The sequence below is a fragment of the Leucoraja erinacea genome, unplaced genomic scaffold (genome assembly GCF_028641065.1).
Source record: "Leucoraja erinacea ecotype New England unplaced genomic scaffold, Leri_hhj_1 Leri_968S, whole genome shotgun sequence".
NCBI classification, from domain to species: domain Eukaryota; kingdom Metazoa; phylum Chordata; class Chondrichthyes; order Rajiformes; family Rajidae; genus Leucoraja; species Leucoraja erinaceus.
Genome location: NW_026576914.1, coordinates 46,604 through 58,675, shown reverse-complemented (window position 1 = coordinate 58,675; position 12,072 = coordinate 46,604).

Here is a 12,072-nt window from a genome sequence, read left to right as displayed (position 1 = left end):
CAGTCAGCCATGGCTCAGTAAAACTATAAAGGATAGTATTCGGCTGAAGGCAAGGGCATATAAGGTAGCCAGAGATAGTGGGAGGGTAGAGGATTGGGAAGCATTTAAAGGTCAGCAAAAAATAACTAAGAGATTAATTAAGACGGGGAAAATAGACTATGAAAGGAATTTAGCGAACAACATAAAAACTAATAGTAAGAGTTTTTATAGCTATATAAAAAGAAAAAGGGTGGCTAAGGTGAACATTGGTCCATTGGAGGGTGAGACTGGAGAGTTGTTGGTGGGGAACATGGAAATGGCAAAGGCATTAAACGAGTATTTTGTATCAGTCTTCACCATAGAAGACACAAAAAATATTCCAACGCTGGATAAACAGGGGGCGGTAGGAATGGAGGAGCTAAATACTATTAAGATCACCAAGGAGGTGGTATTAGGGAAATTAATGAGACTGAAGGAGGATAAATCCCCTGGGCCTGATGGATTACATCCAAGGGTCTTGAGGGAGATAGCGGTGGGGATTGTGGATGCATTGGTGATAATTTTCCAAAACTCCCTGGAGGCAGGAACGGTCCCAGTGGATTGGAAAATGGCCAATGTAACACCTATATTTAAAAAAGGAAGTAAACAGAAGGCGGGTAACTATAGACCGGTTAGTCTAACATCGGTGGTGGGTAAAATGTTAGAGACAATTATTAAAGAAACACTAACGGGGCACTTGGATAAACATGACTTCATCGGACAGAACCAACATGGTTTTGTGAAGGGGAAGTCCTGTTTAACGAATCTGCTCGAATTCTTTGAGGAAGTAACAACCCGGGTGGATAAAGGGGAACCGGTGGATGTGGTATACTTGGACTTCCAAAAGGCTTTTGACAAGGTGCCACATAAGAGACTATTGCTAAAAATAAAAAATTATGGGATTGGGGGTAATATATTAGCATGGGTAGAGGATTGGCTAACAAATAGGAAGCAGAGAGTGGGGATAAATGGTTCATACTCGGGATGGCAACCGGTAACTAGCGGGGTTCCGCAAGGGTCGGTGCTGGGACCCCAGTTGTTCACAATTTATATAAATGATTTGGAGGAGGGAACCAAGTGTAATATATCAAAATTTGCGGACGATACAAAAATGGGAGGAAAGGTAGGGGATGAGGAGGATAGGAAGAGTCTGCAAAAGGATATAGATAAGCTAGGTGAGTGGGCAACAACTTGGCAGATGAAATTTAATACTAATAAATGTGAAGTCATTCACTTTGGGAAAAAAAATGATAGGGCAAGTTATTTTCTAAATGAGGAGGAGCTGCGTTGTAATGCAACGCAAAGGGATCTAGGGGTATTAGTACATGAATCACTGAAAGTTAGTATGCAGGTGCAGCAAGCAATCAGGAAGGCCAATGGAGTTTTGGCCTTTATTGCTAGGGGGATTGAGTATAAAAACACGGAGGTCTTGCTGCAGCTGTACACAGTATTAGTGAGACCACATTTGGAATACTGTGTACAGTTCTGGGGTCCATACTTAAGAAAGGATGTACTAGCCCTGGAGGCAGTGCAGCGAAGGTTTACAAGATTAATTCCTGCAATGAGGGGATTGACATATGAGGAAAGGTTAAGTAGGCTGGAACTCTACTCTTTGGAGTTTAGAAGAATGAGAGGCGATCTCATTGAAACATATAAGATCGTGAGGGGCCTTGATCGGGTGGATGCACCGAGGATGTTCCCAATGATCGGGGAAACTAGAACTAGGGGACATAGTTGCAGAATAAGGGGGGGCTCTTTTAAAACTGAGATGAGGAAGAACTTCTTCACCCAGAGGGTGGTTAATTTATGGAATTCACTGCCCCAGGGAGCAGTGGAAGCAGAAACTTTAAATATATTTAAGACTAAAATAGATGGTTTTTTAGCTGCCAAGGGGATAAGGGGCTACGGGGAGAGGGCAGGGATATGGACCTAGGTATGGTTAGTATAGTAAGACCTGAGTGATCTCCTGGACAAGTGTCGATCGCCTAGATTGGGGTCGGAGAGGAATTTCCCGGATTTTTTTTCCCGAATTGGACCTGGGTTTTTATCCGTTTTTTTGCCTCCCCCAGGAGATCACGAGGTTCTTGGGGTGGAGAGGGGTGATAGCGGTATAAAGGGGAGGGTAGTGTCTTGTGTTCTGTGTCTTGTGTCTACTGTTTGTGGGTAAGTGTGTCTGTTTAGTGTTCAGCCATGAGCGAATGGCGGTGCGGGCTCGATGGACCTGGTGGTCTGCTCTCGCACCTACTTTCTATGTTTCTATGTTTCTAAATGTACCAGGGCTGGCCATAAGTTCTCTAGTCCCAGAAAAAAGGGACAACCTCTAAAAGAGGATATAGCAGAAGTATAAATACCTGCTTTCCCATCATTTGGAAGAACCAATGATGGATGAGATAGAGAACATATATGAAATCCCGCAGAATAGCGCTCTGCTTGCAGTCCCATCTGTCAACAGTGAAGTGTGGAGTTATGGGCACTGTAGTATGCGTTCAAGAAATTAGGTTACAGCGGGTACTAAGATTAATGTGGTCAAGCATTACGGCATTGCCAGAGACCTGGAAGAAGGAAATGTGACAAAGTCACATCAGGATGTTATGGGAATGATGTGTAATGCACTATTTGAAATAAGCTGTATTTGTAAAAATACGATAAGACCTAACATACATCCTAAGTTTGCAGGGCTCTGTAAACCATCTAATATACAATTGCCATAACGAAGGCAATATCCATACCGAAGGGTGGCTGGAACTGGTCAAGGAACAAGTCACTCGTACCCGCATACACGAGATTGGCATACGACCCCAGGACGTGGAGGATGTGTTTATTTCCACAAGGGGCAAGGAACAAAAAGTGACACCAGCAAATCCTGAGGTAGGTGGTTCTGGTTCTGAGACAAACATATCAGATGTGTCCTATTCACAAATTGGGGGAAAAATTACAATTCTTCCCAAAAGAAGGGCAACAAGTAACATCTGATGCTTATATGCTGTGCAGTATAATGGGGTTTAGAATTGAACTCTACCAAAAAATGAAAATTCCCCTACTCAACATATTCGAAGATGAATACATGTTCTCTAAAGAAAAGATTTAAATTATTCAAGTAGAACTTGACATATTGAGTAAAAAAGGGGTAATTGAGAAAGATTATCAAAACCACCAATGCATATCTAGTACTTTCTCTATACCTAAACAGCATGGTGGCAGTAGAATCATTTAGACCTTACAAGCCTCAACCCTTTTGTACAGTATAAACATTTAAAAATGGAGACATAATGCTTTGCAGTTAAATTCAACAAAAGGCTATATGGCAAGCATAGATCTCCAAGATGCATATTACTCTGTGACTGTGCAAGGTAAGATCGTAGATATTTGAAATTTATCTGGATGTATCAATTGTGGCAATGCAAAGCATTGCCTTATGGATTAACCTCAGCCCTGGATTGTTTACTAAACTGCTAAAACCAATCTTAGCATTGTTAAGAGCCCAAGGCCATTTGATAATGGTTTATTTGGATGACATTTTATTTGTGGCACTGAAGCCATAACGACAGTATCAGTTTTAAAAGTCAAATTAACATTCAAAATCTGGGCTTCTTTATCTCCAGATAAATCTAGATTGACACCTAACATTATAATTGATTACTTGGGGTTCACTATTAATTCAGAGCACATGACAGTGACTTACCCAAGGACTAAAGCTGTAGTGAATTGGGGGTTGTAAGGAACTAATTGCAGGCAAACAATCATCAATCAGGAAAGTGACAAGCCTAATTGCTTCTTTCCAGCTGTACAACTTGGCCCACTTCATTACCATCAACTGCAGTGAGCATAACCCATGTAACTACCAAACACAGCAATTATGATATAAAATGGTGGATTAATAATATTGATTGATCTTACAGAAAAATTCTGGTTGAATCATAAAAAGAGAGAGAGAGAGGGGGTTTTTACGTTAAAAACAATATACAGAAAGTGGTTCAGGAAATGATTGTTATGACAAACTTAAAACAAAGTGAAAATATCTACTCATTCAACCCCATTAGGATTTTTAAAAATTCAACTCCAATTTGGAGACAATTTACCCTATTTTACTGGAGTATCCTAACAGCGAGAATTCAAAAATTCAATGCAAATGTTCTCACCATTTATTTTGTGCACAATCCTTTAGGTACACCTGTAAATATTTGTAGGCATTGCAGAAAAGCAGCCTGTTTTCCACATTCATGCATACATTTTCATTTCTACTTTAACTTCAGTTACACAACGATTTCTTTAATAGATTCTACAAAAATAAAATCATTTTAAGTTCTTAACTGGTTTCTTGTTCTAGTCAAATATTAAAACTACAAGAATTAATGAGTTGTCCAGAAGATTAATTACGAGGACAAGGAGATTCATGTGGTGCACAGAAGTCAGTGTGGGCTGAACAGCTTGATTTATATCATTCCCTTAGATCGTTTTTCTCATCCAATTTCTAATTCCTTACCACCAGAAAGAATGAATTTAAAATTGATATCATTCATTTTCGTTGTTTTACCTAGTAATTTTTCCTTTCATTATCACTTACAAATCAATGAAATCTCTTTGCATTCTTCACGATACTTGACCATTTTGACAGAGAATGGGAAAAAAAATTATATAATTTAAAAAAAGTTAAATTCAGATAAACTTTTGAGACATCAGGCCAAGATGACGCCCCAGCTACAAAAGACTCAAGTTGTTAAGACCTCAGGAATATTTAAAGATATTTGAAAAGTACATACTGTGGTGTATTTGACAAATTTGCAAGAAAGCCAGGTACAATTAATAATCGAATAAGTATTGCCAGTAAGATCAGAATGAAAGGAATAAATGCAACAATGAATAAGTGTATGGACAATGCAAACAGCATTCAAAACGGTACAACAACCATTGAACAGTTTAAGTTAAAAAACACTGGAAACATCTTAGACTTAAACACATCCCAGATCATTTAGATGATACCTGATTGTATGTCTCAGTATTTGGCATGAGATACAATTTAGCTTTGCAAATGCAGAGAAAGTTACATCAGTTATAATAAATTAGGTAATCTCTATACAATTTATTGGCAATTAAAAACAGACACTTCCACACTTGTCACTTTCATATTTAAAAAATAAAATGTTTCTTAGGTCAGATGCAACATTTGTGTTTATTAGGGCAAAACATTCTTAATTTTAAAAGCCTTCATTGTTGTTCAAGTATCAAATGTTTGAAACATCCTGTCTGTCTGCCATTCCAAAGATTATCTGTGAGAGAGCTGACAGATTTACGAAGGTTGGGAAATAGACTGAGAACTGATTTCTCATATTTATACTTTCAAGAGAGAGCTAGATAGGGCTCTTAAAGATGGCGGAGTCGGGGATGTGGGGAGAAGGCAGGAACGGGGTACTGATTGGGGATGATCAGCCATGATCACATTGAATTGTGGTGCTGGCTCGAAGGGCCGAATGGCCTACTCCGGTACATATTGTCTATCAGCTCTAACTGTTTTTACCTCATAATTCCAGGGTTTTTTTGGTAATAATTTATTCTCTACCTCGGCATGTTAATTTTTCAATCCTAATTACAAACAAAGCTGATATTCCTTATTCTCGCAGTACTTTTGACCAGCTTTGTCAATTGTAAATTGGTGAAGTGTTGTTCAATCACCTCTCAAACCATCCCGTGAGGGTGGCTCCTGTTCTTTGCCGAGTTGGCAACTGAGCTTTTATAGAAATATAGAAACATAGAAATTAGGTGCAGGAGTAGGCCATTCGGCCCTTCGAGCCTGCACCGCCATTCAATATGATCATAGCTAATCATCCAACTCAGTATCCTGTACCTGCCTTCTCTCCATACCCCCTGATCCCCTTAGCCACAAGGGCCACATCTAACTCCTTCTTAAATATAGCCAATGAACTGGCCTCAACTACCCTCTGTGGCAGAGAGTTCCAAGAGATGCACCACTCTGTGTGTGAAAAAAGTTCTTCTCATCTCGGTTTTAAAGGATTTCCCCCTTATCCTTAAGCTGTGATCCCTTGTCCTGGACTTCCCCAACATCGGGAACAATCTTCCTGCATCTTGCCTGTCCAACCCCTTAAGAATTTTGTAAGTTTCTATAAGATCCCCTCTCAATCTCCTAAATTCTAGAGAGTATAAACCAAGTCTATCCAGTCTTTCTTCATAAGACAGTCCTGACATCCTAGGAATCAGTCTGGTGAACCTTCTCAGCACTCCCTCTATGGCAATAATGTCCTTCCTCAGATTTGGAGACCAAAACTGTCGCAATACTCCAGGTGTGGTCTCACCAAGACCCTGTACAACTGCAGTAGAACCTCCCTGCTCCTATACTCAAATCCTTTTGCAATGAAAGCTAACATACCAATCGCTTTCTTTACTGCCTGCTGCACCTGCATGCCTACCTTCAATGACTGGTGTACCACGACACCCAGGTCTCGCTGCATCTCCCCCTTTCCCAATCGGCCACCATTTAGATAATAGTCTGCTTTCCCGTTTTTGCCACCAAAATGGATAACCCCACATTTATCCACATTATACTGCATCTGCCAAATATTTGCCCACTCACCCAGCCTATCCAAGTCACCTTGCAGTCTCCTAGCATCCTCCTCACAGCTAACACTGCCCCCCAGCATAGTGTCATCCGCAAACTTGGAGATATTGCCTTCAATTCCCTCATCCAGATCATTAATATATATTGTAAATAGCTGGGGTCCCAGCACTGAGCCTTGCAGTACCCCACTAGTCACTGCCTGCCATTGTGAAAAGGACCCGTTTTCTCCTACTCTTTGCTTCCTGTTTGCCAGCCAGTTCTCTATCCACATCAATACTGAACCCCCAATGCCGTGTGCTTTAAGTTTGTATACTAATCTCTTATGTGGGACCTTGTCAAAAGTCTTCTGGAAGTCCAGATACACCACATCCACTGGTTCTCCCCTATCCACGCTACTAGTTACATCCTCGAAAAATTCTATAAGATTCGTCAGACATGATTTACCTTTCGTAAATCCATGCTGACTTTGTCCAATGATTTCACCACTTTCCAAATGTGCTGCTCTCCCATCTTTAATAACTGACTCTAGCAGTTTCCCCACTACCGATGTTAGACTAACTGGTCTGTAATTCCCCGTTTTCTCTCTCCCTCCCTTCTTAAAAAGTGGGGTTACGTTTGCTACCCGCCAATCCTCCGGCACTACTCCAGAATCTAAAGAGTTTTGAAAGATTATTACTAATGCATCCACTATTTCTGGAGCTACTTCCTTAAGTACTCTGGGATGCAGCCTATCTGGCCCTGGGGATTTATCGGCCTTTAATCCATTCAATTTACCCAACACTACTTCCCGGCTAACCTGGATTTCACTCAATTCCTCCAACTCCTTTGACCCGCAGTCCCCTGCTATTTCCGGCAAATTATTTATGTCTTCCTTAGTGAAGACGGAACCAAAGTAGTTATTCAATTGGTCTGCCATATCCTTGTTCCCCATGATCAACTCACCTGTTTCTGACGGCAAGGGACCTACATTTGTTTTAACTAATTAATTAACTAATTAACTTATGATTGACTTTGATATTTAGTGCAGGGCATTAACAGTAAATGACTGCAATGCAATTTAAAGATTGAACATTCTCTTATTTGCAACCTTTACACCAAACTTAATCTTTAGCTTCAACTTTTTATATTTCAGAAAAAATGTGGCCAATGTACACAACTGCCTCGAAAATTAATACTTAACATTTTATGGACCTGTACTAAGTGAGGAAGCAACATCCTGTCAGTGTGTATGGAAATAGAACCATAAAGTAATAACACGGAAACAGGCCCTTCGGCCCAATCGACCAAGGTGCTCCTATCTAACTTGTACCATTAACCTGCATTTGGCCCATATGGTTCTAGTTTGCCTTTCAATGTACCTATCCAAATGTCTGTTAATGGCTCCCTCAACTACTTTATCTAGCATCTTATTCCAAATACATACTACCCTGTGTGTGAAAACTTTGCTCCCTCTATTCATATTAAATATTTCCCCTCACCATAAACCCTTGTTTTTGATTCTCCCATCTTGCATCCCTCAGCCTCTTGCACTCGAATAAAGTTGTAGCCTGCCCAATCTTTCCCAATCACTCTGGCCCTCGAGTCCTGGCAACATCCTTCGAAATCTTCTCTGCCTGCCTCCCAGATTAATGGTATATTTCCTAAAGCAGCGTGAGCAAAGCTGAACACAATAATTCATAACGTTCCATCTTCTATACCTAATTTCATGACTGATGAAAGCCTGTGCCAAAAGATTTTTTCACCAGCCTATCTGCCACATATGCCACACCGAAATCCCTCTGCTCTGCAACATTCCTTAGGGCCCTGTTATTCACTGTGAGGTCCTGCCCTGACTTGACTTCCTATATGCAACACCTCATATTTATTATCCAAATTAAACTCCATAAGCGATTCCTCTGCCCACTTGAACAGCTGATGAAGGTCCCATTGTAATTCCTGACAAACACATTCACTCCCTACAATACCACCTTTTTTAGTGTCATCTGTAAACTAACTAATCACGTCATGTACATTCTCATCCAAATTGTTGATATTAATGACAAATACTGGGCCCAACACCAATCCCTGAGGCACCCCACTCTTCACAAACCTCAGGTCGAAAAACACCCTTCTATTGCTACCAAAAAGCCAATTCTATATACAGTTAGCTAGCTCTTCCAGTACACCCTTGTGATATAACCTTCCACAGCAGTCCACCCTGCAGAATCTTAAAAGATCTTGCTGGTCCATATAGACTATGTCTATGGCTTTGCCTTCTTAGCTGTTTCAACACAGAATCGTCAGAAAAAAACTCCCATGTGTTAACCATGCTGACTTTCACTAATCAGCCATCTTTCCAAAGGCATGTCTACTTTATCCCTCTGAATCCTCTCCATTAACTTCCGTAAGGTAGGCTTACCAGTTTATGGGTACAAGGTTTGCCTTTGCAGCCCTTCTACAACAGAGACACATTAATCACCCTCCAGTCTTCTGGCACCTCACCCATGTCTAACGACGATTCAAATATCTCTGCCAGATCTCTAGCTTCCCACAGTGTTCTTTGATACACCAGATAAGGCCTGGGAGTTTTATCCACCTTCAGGTGTCCAGCACCTCCTCAGCTAATTCAGAATGTCCGCAAAACATCTCCATCAACCGTCCTCAGTTCACTACACTTCATGTCTCTGTGTAAAATCACAGGATAAATATTCACTGAGGACCATGCCCATGTCCTGCAGCTCTACTCATAGCATTCCACTGTGCCCGACATCTAGTAAAGCCTCAAAATACCATACTCCAATCGACTTTTGCATATTCCTGTCAAATACCATCAAAGTTGGCCTTGCCCTAATTTACAACTTTAACTTGTGGACTAGCCCTGCCCTTGTTCATACATATTTCAAAGCTAATAGAACTGGGATCACTGGTCCCAAAAGGCTCACCTGCTGATACTTCAGTCACTTATCATATCCAATTCCCTAAAAGGTCAAGGATTGGCCTCTTCATTGCAGGGCCCTCTACAAATTGCCCAAAAATGATCATTTAAATTTAATAAGCTTAGCCTGGCTCAACAGAAAAGTCTCTTCCACTGGTGAAATTCATAATTTCAGGTACACCACAAAGTGAAGATGGTTACCTCCTGATCTCACATTCGTTACATCCTTGGTTATTAGGAAATAGAACAGCCTTTGGACCCACAATGTCTGTGCGGAACATGATGCTAAGATACACTAATCTCATCTACCTGCACACAATCCATTATCCCTCCATTTCTTGCCCAACTATTTTCATGTGCCCAACTAAAACCCTCATAAATGCTACTATCTGTCTGCCTCCACCACCACCATCCAGGCAGCACATTCCAGGCACACTCACCCTCTGTACAAACAAACCTGCCCCGCACATCTATGTTAAACTTTGCCCCTCTCACCTTAAATCTATGACAAGAAGCGCGGATGAAGAGTCTAAAGACTCATACATTATACCTCCTCTCCTAAACTTTACAATATTCAAAATGACTAGACCATGGTTCTTTAAGTAAGTTTCTTCAATACCGTTGCATGTTTTGTATTGTCTTCAGAAAACAAACACATCAAAACTTTAAATTATTTAATTTTACCAACTTCATCCATAATATCATTTGTCCTGTTTCCAACAATTGTACTTCACTGTTACAGTGAATGTTCCATTGGTTAACAAATTACAAAAGGTTGTTTCATCATATTATTATTGTTGTCTTGGTCATTCCATGCAGTAACATGCACAGATAATAGAAAAAATAGAGGTCTATTTACATTAATGTCAAAATTATGTAGCCCATTGTAAAGTTCTGAAAATCCATATACCGAACCACATTCTATCAGTTTGTTACTCTGCTTGTTCTTTCCTTTCTCAGTTTCTTCATTTTTCATGCACGACCAACTTGTCTTAATATTTAATTTTAATATTTACTTCAGCTCATTTTTTTTATGCATCTCTCACTTTGTATTATATTTCAACACATGTGCATCTGTTTTCTACTTATTCCCCACAATTGCATTTTTGCTAGTTTGTCGGTCTCTATTCTAGTTGCATAATTGCTTCATTAATTATAAAGCATATATATCAGTGAAGTCACCTGATGCTTGCAGGAGAATACGCTCAGGCAAAATATGTAGACAAGATCATCACTTTCGCTTAATTCTCATTCCCTTAAAATACCCATTTTCATTTTGGATCAGTGTCATTTGTTTTTTTTCTGTATGAATAAGTCCATTGAATATCAAAAAATATTCAAAGTCACACAATGGCAAAGGTTGTATTCACTTGAAAATGAATCAGTTTTGAAAATAAATATACGTGTAGGGGAAATGAATAGTGATAGATGGCACTGGTGTCAACATAAACATTGCTGCATTGGGCCAAATTCCTATATAAAAATCTACAATTTGTCTAAGGGATGGAAAATGTTGCCATTGTTTCTGATACCCATTTCTAACTTCCAGAATTCAATTTCAAAATTGTTAATTTTAAAGTTCACTTCCCTAGTGCAGTCCATTGCAGCTTTCGATTCAAAAACACTTTCTCCAAGTAGGTAGGGCTTGGCCTTTGCCTCATTATTTAAAGCATGACTGTTACACTGGAGGTTACAAATGTTAATACTCGAGAATAAAACATGATACTTCCTAATTTAGGCATCCATCATTAATAAACATCCTCAACTTAGTAGCAAAGATGCCAATAAAAGACCTTTTGCCTTTAAAAGACTCCTAAGACAACTCAGCTGCTTCACATTAAGCAGGAATACATTTCTGATCAAACAGACTTTTATTGTATCGATTTAACCAAACAATCTGCTGCACTACTGCAAGATTTAAATTTCCCAAAAGATCTTGTATTCTTTGAGCCAATTGTGTCTACCTTGCAGATAATGTGGCCTCCAAATTGAGCCAAGACTTCCCAAACCCTTTTTAAACACAACCAAGATGACAGAATGACAGCATCGTCCTGGTCTGGTTTCAGATGCAACCTGCACTGTTGCATGGACTGCGTTGCTTCACATTTGTGCCTTTTGAGCACACTTACGTGGTGTATATTTGACAATTCAGCCCACAGTTCTCTCAGCTTGCTGCTTTCAAAATCTATTTCCTTTGCATCATTCAGGGGACAGTTTAAAAGAGCGTTTCCTGGTGTGACAGAGAGCTTTCCCATCTTTCATGAGTTGACGACAGCATGATCCTTTTTATACACACACCCAGCTCTGCCACAGCCAACTGCACTTCAGTATTATGAATAGTACACTTTGGAAATAATTTAAATAGCTTCTTGTACATATTTTAAAAATCCTTTAAACATGAGGTACAGGAAATATCAACTTTTCTTCCAACAATTATGACGATAGCAAATGTTCAACGTTAACAGAAAACAATCAAAATTAAGTTTTATGTTTATATTTATTACAGCATTGGAGAAAAGAACCGTTTCATTCAAAACCATCCCAATGAAGACAATAATTTAGCGAATTG